The sequence below is a fragment of the Crocodylus porosus genome, unplaced genomic scaffold (genome assembly GCF_001723895.1).
Source record: "Crocodylus porosus isolate Cpor-Errol unplaced genomic scaffold, CroPor_comp1, whole genome shotgun sequence".
NCBI lineage: Eukaryota > Metazoa > Chordata > Crocodylia > Crocodylidae > Crocodylus > Crocodylus porosus.
This window is the reverse complement of record NW_017728947.1, coordinates 109,348,378-109,372,142: the sequence shown is the minus strand read 5'-3', so window position 1 is coordinate 109,372,142 and position 23,765 is coordinate 109,348,378. Positions and strand designations below refer to the sequence as shown.

The following is a 23,765-nucleotide window of genomic DNA, read 5'->3' as shown; positions in this document are numbered from 1 at the left end:
GCCCCCTGAAAGCACTATACAGCTGTGCTGTGACACACATGCACAGCTGCAGAGTACTTTTAAAGTGGCTGATTGTGCAACAAATTAAACCTCATCTAATGAGGGATCAGATGAAGGCACTCCAAAGTGGAGCACTTTAGGCAACTTAGGATCAGTCTGTCAGCACAATTGGGCTGGGGCTGATGCAGCTCAGCTCAGCCCTCAGTGCTGCCTGCAGAGGGGGGGCACGGATTGGAGCTCCCCCCCTCCCCCCACCTTGTGCCTCCCCAGACAAACATCTGTTGGGTCAGGGATTTGCTCTAACTCATGGCACTACGCAAAGTGCCATGAGTTTGAGTGGGGACCTGCACATCTGTCAGTACCCTAAGGTGGTTTAAAAGGCAGGGGCGGGGTTTACCATTCAGGAGAACTAACCTAACTGTTTCATCTGTCTGCTCCTGTACCATGATAGTGGACCTAAGTCACTGTAACTGTAAACCTGAATGAAACTGGCTTAAAGTTACAGTAATTTAGTTTCCACTTGCAGCAGGAAAGAGTGGACAGAGAAAGAAGTTACACTAGATAACTGTTATAAAAGTTATAAAGAGAAATAATTTTAAAGCACCTTAACAGTTTATTCATACTCTTTATGTAAAAATTTAAAAAAACCACAGTCAGTAAATAAGAGGTTTGGAGGACAGAACAGTGAGGCTGAAATGCCTCAGCTAGGCTGAATTCTAAAGAGCCCAGATGGAATAAGCAAGCTTCCAAAACCCAGTCATCCACAGTGAGAAATGTCCCTTCTGTGACATGATGTAACAGCCCAGGATGGCCTCTCTTCTTTGCAAAGGGCCTTACCATCATTTCCAATGTTGCCTCTACTTGTGATTAATTATGGGTGCAAGTGACTTGACCCTATCTGCAGATCTGGGAGGTAGATATAGAAATTACATCATTTCTATGTACAACTTTGTGGAATTGCAGGCTGTTTCTAAAAATCCAGCGCCATAATATCTCCGTGTGCATTGCATGGGTGAATACAGTTTGGTCTGGAGGTCCACGAGTTCTGCAGATGACCATTGTCCTAGTGGAACATGCAACGTGCTCTTTAGAAAAGACTCTCCAATAAAGTTATACTCCAGGACTGTATTTTGTCACTGGCACTTAGACCTTGGGACAGGTGTTTACATATAAATATTATATTTTTCCTATAAAAAAGGAATCAAATGGCTTTATTTTTATTGGCTTAATCTTGAAGGCACTATGCAAGAGGAATTCAATAGAAACAGAGGGAGAGAACTATTACAAAACATGCCCTGTTACACAGGAACCCCGGCTTACCAAACAAACACAGCTGTGAACCAATATTCAGATATTGCAGTTCAACTTCCCCATGTCTTGCTTTTACTATTCTAAGCCAGTAGCTCCTTGACCAATTTTGCAGCCACCTATAAAAGTAACCAGTCTTTTATTGGGCTACTGTCCATCTGTTTAAAACAGGTTTCTCCCTTTCCATTATGTAAGCCCAGGTGCAAGGAGACAGCTTCACTTTGCCAGGATATAAAATTGACCCAGCATCCCATAAATTTGGGCTAACGAGAGGTTATCTTTTTAAATTGACATGTAGCATGTTCCATCCTTCAAGCCTTTTGCTAACATTGACAGATCCCCCTGAGTGCTTTCTGTCTGGTTTTACAGGGGCGGTGAGATGAAAAGGCTAGATTGTACATGCAAGATCTGCCCTGTGTCAGAAGCGGCTCGGAGCTGTGACACACACCGGGAACACCCCAGGGAAGAAACTGTGATTCAGAGAGACATAATTCTGTCTCTGTTACTGGCCCATCCCAACAGCAGGCAACCAGCCCCCAGTGCTGGCTCAGCAGTGCTGGCTGCTGTACTGTAATACCAGAGCCAACATTCCCCGCCCACCACCTACTGCCCTTCTATTTGTATCAGGCAGAAGAGCAGATATGGAGCATCCACTGATTCCCAGGGACCTGGGGTAGACATCTACTGGGGCCACACACAACAATATGAGGGGAGTGCTACTCATGTGAACACCATGTCGAAGCCACTGGAGCCTGAAGCCCAGCCCAAATCTAAGTGTCTTGCCCAAAATGAAAGAGTGAGTCTATGTCAGAGGTAGGGGTGAAGAGCAGTACTTTGATCCTACTCTGTGCTCTCCCTCAGGTGGTGTAGGACACTGACTGGATTGCCACACTTTCCTGTGTACTCCCATAGGCTAGGGACAGACATTCAAAAAGCCTGAGCCTGAACTGATTCAATCTTTGCAGGTTAGTTTAACCTGCAAAGCTCGAACCTATTTGGAGGTAGATATACATCCCCTCTGGACTGACAGAATGCAGGCACATGCCTGCAGTGGCTCAGGCTAGAAGTCAGGGGCTGCTAGAGAATCCTTCCCTTCCCTTCCACTGTGCTGAGCTGAGGGGGGCGTGGCCAGACCCTGGCAGGATGTTTTGATTAGGGAGGGGTTTAAACCTCCCCCCTGCCTGCATGGTCCCAGGCTGTTCCCTGCTTGCTGCTCAAGGGGTGGAAGTGTTGCCAGCCCCCAGCCTCCGGCACTCTGAAGCAAAGGAGGGGGCGGGGCGGGGTGGGGGTGCAGTGTATGCATCTATTGATGATACTGAGTTTTTCAATCTCCCTCTCCCTGCTTCTCCATACTGTCTGCAGACCTGACAGGCGAGGGAGCCAGCAAAGAGCTAATAACACAGCATTTATCAGCCCATCAACAAAACACAAGCCTCTCTCATTAGTTCAAGCTTTTTCTAAGGAAGGAATGGGGGGACATTACCAGCTGACCCATTGATTAGCTCCAGAAAGCCCTAAGCTGACACTGTTTCCCTGTCCCAGTGAAATTGGAGACAGACAAGTTGTCCACACACGCACAGATACCTCTCAGGATTAGCTAGCATACCACATGCCTAGGGTCTGTGGGGCTGTGCTGTGGGAGATGGGAGTGGGGATCCCTGCTTGAACAGTGAGCAATGAGGAGGGGGTGGGGCAGGGGAAAGCCAGGCAGACCCTGCTGTGCCTGCAGTCTCTGCTGGAGCTCTGGCTAGGGACCAGAGGGGCAGGATCAGCCCTACTCTCTGGAGCAGACAGCACAGCTCAGGGCTGCAAAGCATCTGGGATGCTGGGGGACTTTGGTTTAACTTAAACCAGAAAGGAGTCTGGCACAGATGTTGCATAAACCAGTTTGACCCAAATCAGTTACGTCTGATACTACATTCAACCAGGTTTATCTTAAACCAGTTTCAGCCATTTTGAAACTGGTTTACGTGCACTGAACTTACATTCTGTTGCAGGTTTAAACCAGGTTCTGACCACTTAAACCGGTTTATGTGTAACGTCCGTCCCTAGCCCTAGGCTTCAAACCATGTTCGCCTGGTGTTCTTGAAGCATAGCAAAGCATTCTCCACTCCACGTGGCAGAGCTGAGATAAAAAAGGGAAGGCAGAGAGCTAACCAAAAGATTTCCCAGTTTCTTGTTTTGTCCCACGGCTGCCCCACGAGATGAACTGTAGCATAACAGTTGTACAGTCCATTCGGTTCAACAGTGTATTCAAGTTGGTGCTCTTATCACCACGCAGCTATGAATTCCTTTCCCCAGTCCTTTTTATCATCATGAACATGTCCAGCAACACTGTATTTATTGTCTGCAGAATGGACTCTATTGTGTTCTTGCGTGGATGGACTGTACCAGTTTATGATTCTCCTTTTTTTCCTTTGGTGGGAGGGGTGTGGAAATAAGAAAAATAATCCTTTATAGTTTGATCTTCCTGCCAGCTTGGCCCTGGAGAAGCAGACTACTTTGTTTAGTATGTATGTGTGGTCTAGAACCGGGATCAGTGAACAGACTGACTTGAATTTGGACTCCAGTGCATTATTCACCCCACCTGGTGCTACCTAAAATAGATGGACTTGGAGGGGGTGGCCTGCATCCTCAGTCCCTTTATCAACTGACACCCACAAAGAGCAAATCCATTTTATTTTAGTAAATCCAGTTCCATGGAGTAAGTTGACTTGGGATGAAAAACAAGGAATCTGAAGGACACCAGAAAAGTATTTCATCATTTTCTTTCTTAATCCTCCTAATATGAAGCTTTTATAACTTCAGGCTGAAAACAGACTGTAACCAACCTAGATTTTTTTTTCTTTTGTGACTGCTGAACTAGAGACAGTGCTGATCAAAACCAGGCTTGTAGCCTTGCAGAGAAGCCTTGCATACCAGGTCAGTATGTTTATAGTTCACACCTGCTAGAATTAAAAAAACCCAGTGGTTCTTGGCTAAAGTGCCTTGCTCCTCTGCTCAGGGTCAGACCAATCACCACATGTCAGATCAGGAAGAAGCTTTACCCCATGGCCAGATTGACATAGACTGTAGAGGTTTAGCTTTGCTCTGTAGTAGGGGACATGGTTTTCTTCCTTGGATCTTTTGAGTGTACTTAACAGCTACTTCATCTCCTTGCAGTGGCAGGGCATAAACCAGTAGGGGCCAACTGTTTTGGCAGGAGTGCCACAACTTAAGCCCTGCAAACTCCCCAAGTGCCACTCTGATCTGCTTCCCCTGCCTGATCCATCAGTTTAGTTTCTGGTCCTTTCCTGATTTGTTGCTCTGGTTTTTGCTCCTTGTCTGTGCTCCTCATGTGATCTGCTGCTCAGCTTCCTGCTTCCTGCCTAGTCTGCTGCTGTGCTGCCTGCCCCCTCCCCAATCTGCCACATGCCACACACAAGCTAGGAGCAGTAGCTACACATAAACTGGCTTAAGTAATCAGAAATTGGTTTAAACCTGTAACAGAATAGAAGCTCAGTGCACATAAACCAGTTTCAAAATGGCTGAAACTGGTTTAAGATAAACCTGGTTGAATGTAGTATCAGACTTAACTGATTTGGGTCAAACTGGTTTGTGAAACTTCTGTCTCAGACCCCTTCCTGATTCATGTTAGATCACCATTTCCCAGCATCTCAGCATGCTTTCCCGCTCTGGGCTGGGCTGTGCTGTCTGCTCCAGCACAGAAGGATTGGGGGAAGGCAGGGATTGCCTTCTTCCTCCCCCCAGGCACACTGCAGCTGAGGTCTGGGGCCAGGGAGGGGGGTGACACTCAGCTTCCCCTAAGTACAGAGCTGTCCTGCTGCTAAACTTACTGAAACTTAGTGCTGGATGCGACTGTGGACTACAAATCCCAGAGACACCTGGAAGCAGGAAGAGGAAGTGATGAGAAACCCCGGAGAGTCCTGCTGCTCTGATTCTGGACTGCAAATCCCAGAGACCCTAAGGGCAGCAAGAAGAGGAAGCGAACACACAGCCCATGCTGGCTACTTGGCAAACAGCTATGCTCTAGCATCCCCCCACCGGCTTTTGGTCTGAGTCACTGCAGACGTGTGACTGCATTTCCTGAATGAAAAGTAAATGTGTGTCCAGTTGTTTCTCAGTTTAATCCATGCAGCTTAGACTAACCTGCAAAGACTGAATCAATTTAGCCTCGGGCTTTTTGACTATCTGTACTTAGCCACAGAGAGTGCCTCATGCCACCTGTGGCATGCGTGCCACAGGTTAGTTACCCCTGGTATAGACAGCTTCCTCATCCTCCTGCTTTGCCCACGGAAAGCTAGGTTGTTTCTGATGCTTTGTGCTTGAGATGAATAAGGAGGTGGTTTGCAATGTTTTTAAGAGCAGGCAGACAAACACTTGTCTAGGATGGTTTAGATAGGGATGATCCAGCCTTGAGCAGAAGGTCAGACTAGATGACTTCCTGAGGTCCCTTCCAGCCACGTTCCTTTGTATGCCTGCTTTCAGACAGGTCTGCAGATTTTTGCCCTGATGTGGCAAGAATGCGGGTGCTCAATTCATGAAGCAGACTCTTCAAACCCTTACACAAAGCTCCACTGCATGTGAAAAACATCGTTGGCTAATCCTCCTCACTAAGAATGTGTGGGGAGAAGGTCAGTAAAACAAATAGGGAACTACAGTGCAGATGCCTTAGAGCAGGCTGCATTAGTCATCAAAGTTACAGCTGGAGGTTGTTAATCTGCTGGCTACTTTCAAGCCAATTATTTTTATTTCTGTTTACAAAATAAGAAAGCAAGATTACTGTGCAGACCTTGAGGCATAATGCACCACCGATGGTGGTAAGACAAAGAAAATGCAGGGCAGGTTTGCACACAGATTATAGGTTCGCTCTTCAATTAAGCCTGAGTCATCATTTACATTCTGATTTGAGGGTATTTAAATTTGACCCACAAAAGCCCCATTTATAAAATTAAAAGCATGAGGTTCATAGGCAAACATACCCAAGCAGTTTCTCATTTAAGGCCCCGATTCTGCAATTTAATACGGTATGCTGTATATTCATGCAAGACCGCTGGAGCGCATAGCTAGAGGCCAGTGTCTACATACAGCCTCAGTCCTGCAGTTCACAATGCACAGGTGGATTGCTGAGCAGAACCCCATTGGAGGTGCATTGTAAATTGGAGGTTCAGGGAGTGAGCTGTTTCTTGACTTCCAAATTTTCTGTGCGTGGAGTTGTCCTTGCCATTGAGATCACATGCTGATTGCGTTCTTCTGCATTCTGCCATTTTTTTAATGCAGTGAGGGAACCTACCTAACCTCTAACTAACCTCTATTTTATTGCAGGGAGCGGTCAATCTAGGCAGGATTGCCCAATCCCAAACTCCCAGAATGATAAATTAGTCTCTTCCCAAATTAGGAGATTTTTTAAAAATAAATTCAAGTTCCATTTTTTTATTTGCCTTCTGCTTTTTGAACTTTCTGCAGACCCATTCTCAAGGGAGCAAGAGAGCTAGGAACTACTTTCCCTGAAACATAAAAGGCAATGTTTTAATAGACTCGCATGATTCCAAGAGCTGGGACTTTCAGAAAAAAGCAAATACCACAAGATGTGCAATAAAAACCTGGGAACTGACAATAGATGTATATGCAATTATTTATCCAGAATTGGATCTGTTATGACCATCACTGATAAAGTGCTATTGGCTTCAGTGGGGCCTTTATAGATCATTATTACCGGGGACACGTCATAATTATTTCGTACACACTGCGAGAAAGAAAACAGTAGCTGTTATGCCAACAGTCTCTAGGTGATGGAAATCTTTATGGTTGTCATGATGTTTCTTAATGTGCTTATAGATGCAGCATATAAACATTTGGTACCGACAGAGTTCAGACTTTCCTATGAGGGATTCACTTCCTTCTGCTGCAAAGAACTGTCTCCGTTTCCAAGAATACAGTCACATGCCTCTATTTGGTTCTGCTCTGGTTCTTATCGGAGCTGATTTACATTTTAAAGTTTAGATCAGTGGTTCTCAACCTTTTTAGATTCAAGGTGCCCCTTGTTAGACTTGAGGAAGCCCTGAAAAATGCCAGCTCTTATTTTCTACTTGTTTTTTGACTACAGACAAAATATCAGCAATTCTTCTGTTGCAGAGAACTCAGCAAGGCCACGAACCCGCAGGACGGTTGGAATGCAAGGGATTCTTTTTTGAAATCTCCGAGTTTATCTTGTGCCCCAGCGCCCTGGTTGGTTGAGCATCACTGCTGTAGACGGTTTAGCAAGGAATTCTGCCGGAATTTCAAATTTCGGAGAAAAATGGGGCAGGGTAGAAATTGAATGATATTATTTGATCTGGTTTGAACTAGTCCAAAGAAATCTAAATTACTTACACGTTAAAAAAATCACAGAATTTCATTTAATAAAGAAGACAAGGACAGGGATGATATACAAACGCATGATATGATTACGATATGGATAATATGGTCTCAGAATGATATTTTGGAAGTATCATCCCTCCACTTCTCAGTGAATTATGTCTCTCACACCATGCCTATAGCCATTATATCTGAGCACCTGCAAGCGGGTCAGACTGAAGTGGCCTTAGGATGTGTGAATGACCCACATACAGTAAGACGGAGGGCAGTATGTCCAGTTTCATTGTAAGGAGGCTTATCTACCTGGGTTCAAAGCTGCAACACCCAGAATACAACCCTGGTCCTACTGAAGTGAGTACCAAAACTTCTACTGACTTCAAAGGGGCTAGCACACCTTTGTCCTTGAAACCTAAGTCACATGAGTTGAGCAGACAGACCTTCTCTCACACTAAGAAACCAGCTCTCAGGCTGCTCGTTTGGACTAAGGCTGCAGGCCAGCACCTCTCCAAAGACAGCAGCAAGGGGAAGGGCCTTTCACCGCCCAGCACAGGGACAGTCTTGGTGGGGGGCACTGAGGATGCGAGACTTCCCCTGGGTGTCCGAGGCCTCTGCTGCCTCTACCGGGAGAGATTATGCCAGACACAGCCTGGTTTTAAGCCCACGGCATGGGCAACAGGACAGCCTACACAACACCCTTTTCTGTGCCTTGCCAAGTATTTGCCTGTCAAGCCGTACGAGCTACAAAAGCCGTGCCTGTAACACAGAAGGCAACAATGCCCTGAGCTTGGCAAGTCTGTTCTTGGTCCCTGCCAAGACGCTTTGTCCTTTCAGGTCAACACTGACCTTGGTTTGCAAATTAGCAACCCAGTTACTAGGCACGCAGCCCTCTGAAGCTAACAGCTAGGGCTGGGGTCTTGGAGCAGTTGTCCAGTGGTTGCTACTAATGGAAACGACAAGGCGGGTGTCGAGCTGGGTGACCTGGAACACGTCAGCGGAGGCAGGGTGGGAATAAATGTTCTGGACCAAATGAGTCCTCTGAATAGTCGCTTCATTCACTCCACTGACAGTGAAAGAGCTGGAGGGGCTGGGAGTAATCCCACGGTGAGCAGACGTGAGAAATTCATTCTCAGTTAAAAAATGAAACAAACGGAATTTTGAAAATACCGAAAAAGAAAGAGAAAAAACATCTCCCGGCATTGTTCCTTAGTGTGAGGATGTAGAAACATCCAGGCATAGGCCTAAATTTACATAGAGTCACTGGTGACATTGTGTGCCTCATGTTTTGGACACCGTAAGGGGCCCTGAATTTCAGAGACTAATGAGCAGCCTGCCCTTTGAAAATAAAGCCCCTGTCCAGGTTCTCACCCCAAACACAGGCACTGCAAAACAATTAGACATGTGAACGTATCACTTCTGTGAAGAGAGGGTAATGGAAACATGAGGCTCCAGGTACAGACACAACACGTTTACTGCCTATTAATGATGGACTAGACACAGGATACTTCTCCCTACTATGCAGAGAATCACTCCAATCCAGGGTAAAACTATCCATCGAAAAATGTGATGTACCTGCACCATGGGGGAACGTTAATGTGCAGAAGGTGTCGGTGCCATGTGGGCACTCTCCTAGTCAAACCCATCTTGAAGCAGCAGTCTCCTCAATGCAAAGTGACTCCCCTTCCACCTCGTGCCTAGGTGCTGTCATCGCCCCTATGGCAGGCAGACAGCTTAGGAGAGCTAGGCAGGTGTCTGTTCCTTATTATGGAGTAAATTCACTACAGGGTAAAATTCCCCCATGGTAATTGGGGGGTGTGTTCATGGCCTCAGAAACCGCACCTGGGAGTCACTAGGTCTCTGTCTGATAGGGGAGTGGAAGAGGGCAAGCTGCATATGGCACAACGCCGGCTCCAATTGAAAGTACAACTGAAATCTTGGGTCTCTGACATCTCATGCATGATGCACCGTCAGCTCAAGCTCAACATGGATAGAAGACAGCTCTTAATCCACCGTTCCCCGCTGCCCTGGCTTTTCCCCCCAACTTTTTCAACATTAGCAGATGTTCTTGTATCAGTCCACACTGCTAAAGCTCTCATCCTCTCACATCTTGGCAACTGTCTCATCTTTGTCTCTGTCCTCGACCAATGCCATATTGCCCTGCGCACATCCATTCAGGAAACTACTGCAAAAATGACCCATCTTAGTTTTTCCCTTGGACCATTTGACCCTTCTGCTGCATCTCAGCATTGACTCTCCCCTCCTATGGGCATCAAATAAAAACTGCTTATCTTCACTATCAAGGCTGTTCCTAGCCTACCTTTGTGCTAGATATTGTCTCTTATTTACTACTGAGATGTTGGCTCTGTCATATACTTATGTTGTCAAACAAGCAGCTGTGTGCTAGCTCCCATTCTGCCCTTCATGCATAGGAGAAGCTCCCCCAAACCATGCACAAAATCACCTCATCTTTCTCTTTTTCTCTCTCCCATCCTCTCTGAAACTCCTTTGTCTTGTCCCAGTGAAATTGGAGACACACACACACAGACACCTCTCAGCAATTGCTAGTACATGCGTAGAGTCCGTGGGGCTGAGGTCTGTGCTGTGGGAGACGGGAGGGAGGGGGGAAACCCTGCTTGAGCAGCAAGCAGCAAAAGAAGTCAGGCAGTTGGGCTGTACGAATCATCAGGTGGCAACTCGATTCAACAGAGATTTGGCCGGATTCGGTGGCTGAATCTGCGAATCCAAATCGAATCGGGGACCAATTTAAAGGTCTGCATTGATTTGAAGCTCTCTGAATCTTTGGCAAAGATTCGGAGAGCTCTGATGATTCCGGCAGTCCCTGGTGCCTGCAACAGGGAGCTTCAGCCACTCCAAGCTGGTAAGTACTAGGGGTGGGGGAAGGGACCATGGAGGGACCCCCCCACACTCCCCGGCCCCCCATGGCTGCCCCACCTGCCCCAGCTCCCAGTGCTTTAAAAAAAGCCCCAGTATTCACCGGGTGCTGTGGGGAGAGGGGGGGATGATGCTGCATGGGGGGCTCTGCACGAGCTCCGTCAACCTTCCACCCTGCTCCCTTGGCACCCCCATGGCTGCCCTGCCTGCCAGGCTCCGGTGCTTTAAGAAAAAAAAAAGCCAAGAAAATCCCAGAGACTCACCGCTCCAGGTGGGGTTTGGGGGCTCATGCAGAGATCCCCACACAGCGTGGGGCAGTGTGGGGCAGTGGGGTTCACCCCGCACCCAGCAGCTCCTGGTGAGCTGGGGCTTTTTTTCCCCTCAAGTGCTGGGAGCTGGGGCAGGCGGGGCAGCCATTGCTGGACTGGGAGAAGGGCAGGGGATGGGCCTGGCCTGGCTGATTTGGAAATTCAGCTGCTGCCGAATTTCCAAATCAGATTCAGCCGAATCAAATCAGGACAGTGATTTGAATCGTAAAATTGAATCACTGTCCTCCAAATCGGCTGAATCCGAATCTGAAGTGAATACTAGTTGCTTTGCACAGGCCTACAAGGCAGACCCTGCTGTGCCTGCAGTCTCTGCCAGAGCTCTGTCTAGGGAGGAGAGGGGTGGAGCCAGCCTGTTCTTTGGAGCAGCCAGCCCAGGGCTGCAAAGTATCTGGGATGCTGGGGGACTCTGTTTAACTTAAGCCAGGAAGGGGTCTGGCACAGACATTGCATAAACCAGTTTAACCCAAATCAGTTAAGTCTAATACTACATTCAACCAGATTTATCTTAAACCAGTTTCAGGCATTTTGAAGCTGGTTTATTTGCACTGAACTTATGTTCTGTTATAGGTTTAAACCAGTTTCCCATCACTTAAACTGGTTTATGCGTAATGTCTGTCCCAACCCTGGGGTACAATGACCCCGAGGCACCACGGCAGCTGAGGTGAAGAGAATGCTATGGCAAATCAGCAGCTTATCACCCAATAACAACAATAGCAGCAACAAAGCAGGGCTAACATTTCCAGATCAAATTTCTCAGGAACTTTCCTCAGATTTTGAAAAATTGTGATATTTCAGGTTTTTTTGGTCTTGAATCTATGAAAAGAAAACGTTGGCTTGTTGGAATTTCTCCAGGGCTGGAAATTCTGATTCTCTCCCAGCTCTGCTTTCAATCTGCTCTAATTTAAAGAGACCTTTTGTTTGTGGGCCCAGCAGGAATAGGTTGAAATGCCCACTTGCTGCGCACCAATAGTACGTAATTGTTACTTAAGGTTAGCAAATACAGCTAAGCTCCAAAGGGGTCAGAATTATACCCTAGTGATGAGTTATAACACAGATCACTCCAGGGGCACAGTCAAAATGATTTATGACTGCTGAGGTATTTACAAAAGACCTTGTTGGGAAGTGAAGAGTGATGGACTGGTGTCCCTTTAAGTGCTTATGATTTCTTGAGACATAATTGAACCCTGTTAACAGACAAAATAAACCAGATAAACATTTCTATTGTTATCAGGCAGCTATGGAAAAAACAGAACCTGGAGTTTCAATGTCTGTCTACTTTCTCAGTGAGATAGTAGTCCATACGATTTCTACAGCAGCTCACAGAACCAAGGCAAGAAATCAGGGCCATATGATCCCCCTTGCAGTAAAAAGGAACAGAAGGATCTCCCCCAAAATAAATTAAATGACTTGTTTTGTAGCTTATTAAGGATCGTGCCATCCACTCATAATGAAAGACTCCTTTGAGGGAATATAACAGAGGGTATTCCTGGAAGCACTTTCTAATCCGAAACCAGCAGATATGCTGCATGAAAGAAACAGAGTGCTGTGCTGTAATTCATGCTGCTCCTACTCACAAAAAGAACTATATTCAGCAAACTTTCCCCATGACCTGTGCAATCTCGGATGTAGCTCTCAGACTCGTAGCATTCACAGATGCCATATGTGCATGAACAGTAAAGGTCGTCACACTATAATCTAGATGTATCCCAAATGCAGCTCAGTCTTCCGTTTTAACTAGTTTCCCGGGGTAGCATACCTAGGACTCTGGCTTAATGCTAACTCCATCCACTTTTCTGCAGCCTTGGCCTTCCTTGTGGGAGTTCACAGCTCTCAGGAGCATTTCTGGTGTTGCAGATTAAAAAGGGTAGTCAAGCAAGAAAGTCGGGAGTAACCATAAAATTATGCTGTACAGGCAATTTGAAAGTTGTGTCCCTGGTCACTCTGTGTTAGAAGTGAGGGCAGAAGTAGCAGCTCCATGCAGCATTATTGCCTTTAGCTTGGGTGAGCTTTCTAAATGGCAGTAGAGCCATAAAGAGTGGTTCTGTCTGCAGGGCAATTCAGAGGCCCCAGGACTCAATGCAAATGGTCCTGTCTGAGCATCCCAAGATCTGCTCATTGCAGTGGCCAAACCTCCCTGCCGTGAGCCTCTGGATTCAACTCTGGATCTTGCCAGGAGAAGGGGGGAGTGTACAGATAGAATCTGGGGGAAGATTGTCATGAGTTGCTACATGCCCAAGTATGAAAGAAATGGGAGCACATGGCCCTAAATGACTCTCAAGAAAGATTAGGTTACAGGTTCAGAAAGTCTGTCTTTTGCAACAGCTGATTTGGAAATGTCTTGACCTGCCATCCACCCTCATTCACTGCAGGGTTATCTTTTTTTATTTTTTCCTTGGGAAACCATACAACTGTGTAGAATTTAAATTCTACCCCTCAGAAGTTGGCCATCTTATCTCACTGAGGTCATAATGATGGAGTCAGAATTCCACTTATAGTTCAGCACAGCTGATGCAGCTGGGGGTTTGCAAATGATAAAAGTGCAGCCTTCTCCCAGGAATGCTGAAGGAGTGAAGAGCATTTCTGGCTTTCAGCAGGTTTCTTTAACCCTGCCTGTACTGTAAAATGGTTGTTCTTGCTGGAACACCAGCATTAATACAGCAGTGAGGAGGCACACATACTTGGCCAGCCTCCAAATGCATAACAAGATGTGCTCTATAGGGCACACACACACAGGGTGGGGAAAGCTATTCTTAATCAGGTTATAGGTGTCCTGAAAAGCCTGAAATATTTATCCTGGAATTTTTCTGGTCTTGTTTCCAAAGGGTACCATACAGAAAAGGCATCTGCTGCTGCAAGATCTGGAGTTAAATACAGTGATAAAATCCTGAAGTCACTGTCCCTAACTCAGGGCATTTCATCCTAAGCCTTTGCCGAAATGACTGCACCAGAAAATCTTGAGCAGCAGTGATGGTGTTATACTAATTTTTCACCTGGAGTAAGGCTCATTCAAGCCACAGTGGGCTTGTCTACACGTGCATTTATGTCGGCTTCAATTTACCTGTGCAGTAAATTACTGCGCAGTAAGTGGGAATAGGCCAGCATCTACACGTGCAGGCGTTAAAGTGCATTAATGCTGTGTGTGGGCTGATTTGGGATTAAAGTTAGTCCCAAGTCAGTCCACACACACAATGTTACTATGCAGTAAGGCGTCTACATGTGTTTTACTGTGCATTAACTAATCAGGCATAAATTTGATACCTGCATGATGCTCAAGTCAAAGTAAGTCACTATATTTACTATACAGTACAGGCATGCACATGTAGATGTGTGCCTGTACTGCACAGTAATTTTGATTACTGCACAGTAAATGCGCACATACAGATGTGCCCACTAGTGCGAAGTAAAAATCACCCTGCTACTACTTAAAATCTGTACAAACAGGAATGCCTCCCTATGGGATATTTCTGTGACCCAGACTTACCAGACTTACCTCCATAGCCCACTTATTCAGCCGCAGCACACCTCAAGGGATAAATTATGGAATCAATGATCATCTTAAGCAGCAAGCATTACTTAGAAAACACAATTACAACTGCAGGGTTGTTGATTATGCTCTGCAGGCTTCTTCAGACTCTGCAGAGACTCCCTATGCCTGAAGAAGGGCACCTGTGCCCAAAAGCTTGCAAAAAACATTTTTCCCAACTATCTAGCTGGTCTAATAAAAGATCTCCCATCTACCCAGAGAAACCTTCCCTATCAATTACAACTAGCACCGCAACCAGAGCTTCCAACAAGGTTGGTATTCCTGCTTTGTCTCTATTGCTTACCAAGAACCACCATGGGGTTCATGGGACTTTAGAAAGCACCAGAGACATCTAGCGGTAGACAAGCATGCTGCAAGTTAATATGTGCCATGAGCAGGGCAAGGCCCAGCAAGGACAGGCACAGAGCCAGTTATTCTGGCTTTATGCCTAAGCTGTGTAATGGGGCAGTTTTGGGAAGGCTTATCATGGGGAGCAGTTGAGCCTCTGGTTCTTACTTTGATTGGCTGGCATTATGGTGGCATGCACTTTTATTTTTTAAACAAACATTTCTCAAAGTCAACCATGTAATCCCGAACAACACTGTTCCCTCTCCTGTTTGTGGAAGTGGTTTGCAGCTGTGCAAAAACATTATACTGCATCTAATCTTTATTTATACAGGACGATGATAAGGAAATTCCTGGAGGACTGTTTAAACCATTGCTGAGCTAATGGTGCCAGCTTCACTCACCAGGGCTCCAGTTCAGCAAAGCATATGCTTACACGCTTTGCCAAACAGCAAGGGGCGTTAAGCGTGCTTATGGTTTTGCTGAAGTCTCTCAGATGAGTAGCTCTATTACTACTGTAAGGGTGGAGCAAGCAGATGCTGATTCAGTAGGATGTTTCAGTATGGACCTCTATTTGAACACAAACCAGTTTTATCGAAGTCAATGGTACAGTTCATGTGCTCATAAGACAGGCATGAACAGGGGCACTTTGATGGATCTATCTAGCAGGAATTTTATGAGAGTTTCTTACTCATATTGTAGAAAAGCAACCAACTAAAGCTTTGCTAGGGAGCTCTGCTGGACTACTTGGGTGAGTACCAGCACAGCAATGACTTAAGGACAGACTGCCTGGCCCTAACTGATTTGACAGCCTGAAAATGCTTTGAAATGTGCCTAAGATTTGACGTTGGCATTTGAATTTCCCTTTCGTATTTCATAGTTTCATAGAGTTTAGGGGCTGGAAGGGACCTTAAAGATCATCGGGTCCGGCCCCCCTGCACTTGGGCAGGAAAGACCGCTGGGGTCAGATGATCCCAGCAAGATGGACATCAAGACACTTTTTGAAGCTCACCAGTGTGGGTGACTGTACCATCTCTTGGGGGAGCCTGTTGCAAACCCTTGGTACTTGACTAGTAAAGAAGTTTTTTCTTAGGTCTAGTCTGAAGCGATCTTCAATCAGCATGTGTTCATTATTTCTAGTCCTCCCCTGCAAGACCTTAGTGAATTGTCACTCCCCCAGGCCCTCATGTACTCCCCTGATATTCTTATAGGCCACCTCCAAGTCCCCGCTGAGTCTTCTCTTCTTCAGGCTGAACAGTCCCAGGTCTTTCAGCATATTACTGTACCCTTCTTGTCAAGGCAGTTCACCTTAGTATTGCAAAGCTGTCACTGGTTTCTAGTGAAAGATTTCATGCCTTTAAAAAAAAAAATCAAACCAAGGAGAGGACAGAAACTAGAAGGGCTCCAAAAGCACCTTAGCACAGCAGACAAGAGTTTATTACGAGAAGGTGGTGGTTTCTGACTCTGAGGAAAGCATGTATTGCATACGAATAATTTAGCATGAGAAAAAGCTATATAGCCCAGTAAATATGTTAGCAATTTGCAGCATAAGAGTAATACAGGATCTGGTGCAGGGTTATAACACTGCCCCAAACACCTGTCAGCTGCTCTGAGACAGACAAGGGACTGCAGTTGATTTGATCAACTGTAGCTTGAACAACATAGGACTTTTGTCAGTTTGAGAGGCAAGTGGACATAGCTCTTTGCATACGGGCCTGGTCTTTATGCAGTTTGGGTTCATGAACAGTAGAGAGTGACCCCAGCCACGGGTCAGCGTGGACAGCTGCTTCACAAGGCAGGAGGAAGCAGCATCTGCACAGAGGCAGCATAAAGCAGGAAAGGAGGAAGGCGCCTGGCTGATAAGCTGCCTGAGGACCTGCAGGGCTTTCTCCAGAGGACAGTGTCAGAGAGGCAGAATAGACTTGACTTGTATGTCTGCAAATGAGGCAAGACATGCAGGGGAAGTGCCTATGGCAGCCTTAGAGCAAAGTCCTATCAGATGGTCTAAAAATGCCACCTACTTCATCTGCTCCCCGTGTTTTCATTCTTAAATCTGCTCATAGTAGACAGACAAATGTCATTCAAAAAGGCAGTTGGCGGGCTGTTGGAAACTAGATTTGCCTTCTAAATGGAGCGGTCCTTAGCAATCAGACCAACTAGATGGCGGATCTACGAACGTCCCAGTAACGCCGAGAAAGAGTGATGGAAACCATGGGACACATATTCCTGACAAGCCAAATCCCACTAGCTTTCTTCCTGCAACATACCCATTCAGCTCCACAGGAGGGTTGAGCTGTTAAACAAGGAGGGATCTGCTCCAATTTGTAATGACTCTGTAATCCCAAATGGAGCAGAAAATGCACATATTATCTATGCTCAACATTGGAATTATTCTCTGGTGAACAATTAGGCAAGGCACTGGCGTCGTTCTGAGTGAACGCGCCTTTCGCTGGAGTTCAGCTAACAGCCGCAGACGGCATTGCAGTCTGCTTTCCAAATCATCTCTGACACTCTTAAAAAAAGGTCCAAACAAATAATCGGTGGGGGGGGGGGGGGGGTGCACGTGCATGCACACTAGGCTTTTACCTGAGTGGTACACAGAGAGAGGGGGCAGTGTAGGGGAGCGCTGGGGTGGGTTTCATCCATGTTCAAATGGCTAAGGCCCAAAAGAAAAGGACTTAAGCATTTGAAGTGAGATGGAGGCAGAACATAAACGCCCTCATCCAGTGGCGGATCCAGGATTTCCCAGAGGGGGTGGGGGGGCAGCAACCCCCACTGCAGGGGCAGCTGCACCCCCTGCTCCCAGCCTCCTCTGCCCCCACCAGTGCAGGCAGACTGCACCCCAGGAGCCTCCAGGGATGTTTCTAAGACTCTAAAGCAGGTGAAAACCCCACTCCTTTCCCTCCTGCTCAGAGGCAGCCTCCCCTCCTTTCCCACAACTCCCCTGCCTGCCCTGGCTGCTTTCTCCACTGTGCAAGGTCAGGGAGGCTCCAAAGCCAGCTGGGCTGAGCAGGGGCTGGGCTCAGCTGGGGAGGGGACAGGGGCAACAGGCAGATGGGATGGTAGTCCCCCCCACCCTGCCCAGAGCAGGCACGGGGAAGGGGAACCCTGGTCCATCCCTGCTGCCCTTGTCCTCATCCCCAACTGAACCCAGCCCCAGCACAGCGGGCAGGAATGGCTCAGGGGGCTTCCCTGCCCCTGGGACAGTGGGGAATGGCAGCGGTAGGGACAAAGGGACAGAGAGGAGCTGTGTCTTGGACCAGAAAGGGGAAGGGAGGGAGGATTTTCACCTGCTTTGGGGACTTGAAGAAGTCCCCGAAGGCCTCATTGGCGTAGGACAATCCAAAAGGGGAGTGAAGCTGTACCACTGCACCCTCTCTGGATCTGCCCCTGCCCTAGTCCAAAGCTCTATCGTGAACACCCCTGCTCAGTAGCTGTTGAACCCTAACCTCCATAAGGTGCCTCAGTTTGTGACCGCACAGTCCCCAACACCTAATACCCTTCTTCTGCATGTGTCTAGAAGCACCCTGTCTTGGCAGGGCTCAGCAGCAAAATGTCTCAGCTCAGAAACTAGACATTGCTTGGCCCAAGTCCCCCAAGGGGGCCCGAGAGATTCAAACCCATGTTCCCTGTACAGCCTGCTCAACATTAGGCTGCAGGCTAGGCTCAGTGGGGGCATCTCCAACCCACTTCTTGAAGTTGTTGCGTCGTGTAGGAAGGATTTCAATGTTCATTGGAGCAGAGCACAGCTCGGGAGCCTAAAGGGGTGGGAAGGAGGAGACTTGGTTTTCTAGTGCCCACTCCAAGGACTGCTTATGCCTGTTGCAGCAGGGTAGTAGTACTGTCTGCTTCTCCTTTTCCAGCTTTTCTGAAAACAAAAGCTGAGGCACCAGCTTCCACGGATGGCGGAGTCCAAGGCAGTGGAAGTGGTTCCCTGCAGCATTAAGCCACCGAAGCCCAGAGAGGATGGGATTTCAGCCACGTCCCCGTCCCAGCACCTCCCAGCGGCTGGTTCTCGGCAGCTCCCCCAGCTCAGCTGGCTGATTTGGGCCTTGTTCCTTTTTGGATCTGGCCCTAATGGCTTAAAGTTTTACAAAGGACTTTTGGCCACGTTCTGATCTACAGCCCAGCCAAGGTTGGGGAAACTGATTCCAAGCCACCTTTCCAGGTCCCCAATCTGGGGGCCAGCTGAGATCCCCCCCAGCCTCCGTGTAATGCATGGATACTCTGAACAACACCTGCTCTTCCCTGCTTCCATTTTCTAGGAGATCTGCCAGTTTTTGTTAGGCATGTGACTGCTTCAGTAAGGCCAAGGATCAGGCCCCTGGGCCATATTGCTCCTTTATGGAATCCTTTATGACCCCTATGAAAGATCCCAGTATTTCACAAGCGAATCTGAGGGCAGGACTCTCTCCATTCACTACATGCAGGGCCTCGTTACTGTCCCATTGAGGTGGAGAGGGGGAATCCAGCTTGGCTTTCAAGAGAGAAGAACGGTGCACAAGGAACGTCCCTGCAGATTGTAAGCACAGATGGAGCTGCTACTCCTTGGCTTCACTAAGGATAGAGAGAGGGAGCCCTCAGGCTGTGGGCCATTTGCTTGTAGACACAGGCAGGACAGAAATGTGCAAATAAAATCAGGGGGCAGTTTCCAGCAGGAAGAAGCAAACAATCATAAATGAGACCCTGGCAATTATTAAGCCCTATAACAAGCAAGACTTCTGAGGATACAAGTGGCTGAGGATAAATCATTAATCCTAATGACCTCAGGCAGAAACCGGTCCTCGCCACTGTTACATGTAAGGGTTGCCAGCTGTATTAGAAACTGTCCTCAGTTTCCTCTGGTTTCTTTAGTTTTCTGCAAACATGGGACCTGATGGTAACTTCTGGGATTTATTGAGTCCCGGTCTCAATAAGGCAGCACTATTTAATCCCTTTCAATGCCATACCTGACCAGCTCCAGCCTGAGGCTGGTTACTTTTTTGCCACCATGGTGCCTATGGAAAGGCTGTCCCAGCCTCTTGGTCTTGAGATTGAAAACCCCATTTCCAGCCTACAATTTACTCATTGCCAGTTTACACCCTTTTCCCTTCAAATGGAGCATAGTCCCGTGGGAATGGCTTGGAACAATTGCTCATTTAGGCTGTTACATGGTCCTCAGCCCCATTATATCAGAACATGTCCGAGCCATTCAGAGATGTTCACATTACCAACCGCATGTGTTCAAACATCACCGGTCACATCTCCAAAGCATGCGAGACCTTTAAAGGGTCAGGTCCAGCCTTAAACGCACATGCGGAAATGCTGGTTGCTCCTAGGCAACTCCTCTCCCTCCCCATTAGCCCCAGAGGAACTGCCACCCAAACCCCCCTAAGTCCCCATCTCCCTCAGCCTCCTCCTTGTGCTACTCCAGTCTCCTTCCTGCTCCTCCCACGACTCGTCTCCTCCGACCCCTCCTGCCATCTGCCTCCACAGACCCTCAGTCTTCCTCCTGTTTCCCTCTCCCCTAGAACCTTTCGATCTGCCTCCTGTCCACCCTACAAGTCTCCTTGTGCGTCCTGCATGTTATATCTGCTGCCCGTCACAGTCCCATGTGCCCTAATGGTGCCCAGGCTATCTCCTGCGGCCAAACTGTAATGTGGCAGCTATTCTGATAGCGGATGTGGCTTCCATCTCACTAAACATATTGGGAGTGGGCAATTAGGCATAACCTTCAGGCCACATGCAGAGTGACGGGAAGGAAATGATGGCCATCCTGCTGGTTAGCAATAGGCTTTGGGCCTATGGATGGCAATGGGAGGTGGAAGATAACCCATTGGCATAGACTGAGTGATTTGCTTGGGCTTACACATGAACTCCGTGGCACAGGTGGTATCTGAGCCAAGTCTCCCAAGTCCCATTTCAGGCCTGTGAATCTTAAACCTTCTTCAAGTCTAATTTAGCTCCAAACCAGTTCACAATTTGGCAAGACCAGTTTCTGACACCCTGCCATGCCTTTCAGCCCTTTCCTGGAGCCAACCCAGGGGCAGATCCAAGGGGGGCAGTGGTGCGGTTGTGCCCCACTTCAATTCCTGTTTCACCCAATGTTTAAAACCAAGCACCTGGGAGGGGCAGCAGCATTTCTAGTCAGGCAGTGCTGAGGGAGTTCATTCACTCCACGGCTCATTATAATCTACCTGATTCTTGCTAATCTCTCTTCACTCCGCAGGTACTAATGACCCCCTCCCCTTTTAATGGTCTTGATGTACCATTAATCAAGCTATCCTTTCTTCTGCAATTTTGTCTGCTAGCCATTCCTGGTAATATTGCTCTTCTATTTTATAGCTCTTCAGACTGTTTTTAGTTCTAGATAACTAAAATAAACTCAGGCATGGTCATATTAACTCAGGCAAACATGAACTCAGGTGTGTCAATGGCTGACAGTGAAGTATTGGATGCGCTGTCACAGTGCTCAAGAAGGTTAGATTTTGTTTCATGAATCTGAATGAGACGTGCATTTAACTATAATGACTACAGGATCAACAACACAGGATCTTCAACTTTTGCTTAGTTTCTTAGGAATATAAAAATTGCCATAGGTCCACTGTAGGTCCATCTTGCCCAGCATCCCATGTCACACAAGGCCCGAGAATGGGGGCTGAAAAGGAGAGTGAACTGGCTCTGTCCAGGCTTTCTCCACTGTTCCTCTCTCATTTGCAGCCTCCAGCACTTCAGGTCAGGGAAATTCTGATTGAGAGGCTGTATCCCTAACCCCCATGCTCAATAGCTACTGATGCCCCCTTTCTCCAAGCATCTGTCCAAACCCATTTTAAATTTGGCCAAGCTGTCCACCACATTTGGTGGCCATGAGTTCCACCCTTGAGTGACACATGGTGTGTGAAAAAAGGAACTTCCTCTTGTTAGTTTTAAACTTAGTACCTACTAGTTTCATGTTGTGACCCCTAGTTCTTGTCTTGTGAGATGCAGTAAATAATAAATCCCTATTTACTTTCTCTTTGCCACATGAATGGAGCGCAGTGGCAGTGGCAGTGGCAGTGGTGGGAGCCTGGCAGTGGTGAGCAGGGAGCTCCCGCAGACGCCGCTGGCAGTGTTGGCAGCAGGGGGGCAGGTGGCGGGGAGCGCCAAGCCTGCATTGGTGACCACCCACAGGCGCCGCTGGCAGCGTCAGTGGTGGGCAGGAATGATCAGGGATGGCCTGCAGATGACACCGGTGGCGGGGTGGTAAGTGGCAACTGCCCGCAGGCCAGCGGTGCCTTTTTGCAGGGGGTGCGCCACCATGTGCAGGTGGTGCACATGCACCTGTGCACACCCCCTATGCATCGCCCCTGCTTTGCCATGTACTATTTTGTAAACCCATATTATGTCCCCCATGCTCAAGTGTCTCTTTTCTACTGAACTGAGTAGGCCAAGCCTCATATGGAAGAGGCTCCATACCACTAATTGTCCTTGTTGCCCTTCGCTAGTTCTCCTATGTCCTTCTGGAGGTGTATGGGCCAGAACTGAGCACAGTATTCACGGTGTGGACTCACCATAGATTTATAATGGGGCATAGTGATACTTTCAGTTTTATTTACAATTCTGTTCTCAATGATAACCCCTAAGATTTTGTTTGCCTTTTTGACAACTGCTGAGCGCTGAGCAGATGCTTTCAACGACCTGTCTACAGTTGTGTTTTTAAAGTTAGTATTTAAGCAAGCAAATCAATGCACATTCCAGTGAAGTTGTATTTGTTTCTACTTTGATCTTAAAATGAATATTGTAGCACTGGGCCTCTAGTTTCTCTTTAACTGAAGAAAAATGTACAGCGTGTTAGATATGGTGATGCACCACACTCGTGCTCCCTGCCACCTCCCCTCCCCTCGGGGGGTAGACTTCATAGACATTAGGGGGCTGGAAGGGACCTCGTGAGATCATCGAGTTCAGCCCCCCGGCCATAGGCAGGAAGTCTGTTGGGGTCAAATGATCCCAACAAGATAAATATCCAAATGCCTTCTGAAAGAATCCAGAGTAGGTGCTTGCACCACCTCTGGGGGGAGTCTATTTCAGCCCTGGATGGAAGTTTTCCCTTATGTCCAGTCTAGACTGGCCTTCCAAGAGTTTGTGGCCGTTGGACCTTGTTATCCCTTGAGGGGCCCTGGTGAACAACTGTTCCCCACTTATATACTTATAGGCTGCCATCAAGTCACCCCTGAGCCTTCTCTTCTCCAGGCTGAAGAGTCCCATGTCCCTCAGCCTCTCTCTGTAAGACTTGCTCTCTTGGCCTTGGATCATATGGTTGGCTCTCCTCTGGACTCTCTCAAGCTTATCCAGCTGTGGCTCCTGAAGTGGGGTGCCCAAAACTGGATGCAGGACTCCAGCTGTGGCTCCAGCTGTGGGGTAGCGCCATGGCATAAGGGGAATAGAGGGTAGAGCTGCGGCCTGGTGCGCGACCAAATGGCACCAGGAGGAGGTGAGGGCAGCACGCCCCACCATCTGTTATTCTTTGCACTGATGGTGGCACAGCTGGCACAGGAGTCCTGCCAGTGGCAGCAACGGGTCTCGTCAATCTGTGCCACCATCTCACGCCGGGTCTCACCTGCTGGGCTGCAGAGGCAGGTTCTGCCCATGCTGATCTAGCCAGGCTGCAGCCTTGTGCCTACTATAGGTGCACAAATCTGGGGGGTCACGTGCCCCCCATTTCCCCCCAACATGTCGTCTGTGTCCCTCCCACCTCCCGATGTGTTGTCTATACCCCTCTGCACCCCGCCAGTAGACTTACCTGCAGGGAGCTGCTTTCCATGCTGTCTGGCTGCCACATGCATGTGTGTTTGCACATACACGTGGTGCCCCCTGCCTGTGATCAGCCTCCTCTCACTCCTGCCAATCCCAAGCAGCCCCTTGCAGGTGGGAACTCTGCCAGCCCGCAAGGGGAAACCTGTGGTTTCCCATGTTTTTCTCCTTTAAACCAGAAAATCTCATAGAAACATAGAATCATAGAAGTAGGGTTGGAAGGGACCTTGTAGATCTTGAAGTCC

General features: G+C 47.8%; 1 long non-coding RNA gene across 1 annotated transcript; it reads left to right on the top strand.

The window, feature by feature from the left end:
* The first annotated feature begins 2,839 nt into the window (after positions 1-2,839).
* LOC109321001 lies at positions 2,840-10,286 on the top strand. The gene is made up of 3 exons (XR_002103925.1): positions 2,840-2,938; positions 2,993-2,995; positions 10,255-10,286. It is a non-coding gene; the product is annotated as an uncharacterized LOC109321001 (long non-coding RNA).
* Positions 10,287-23,765: the final 13,479 nt, after the last annotated feature.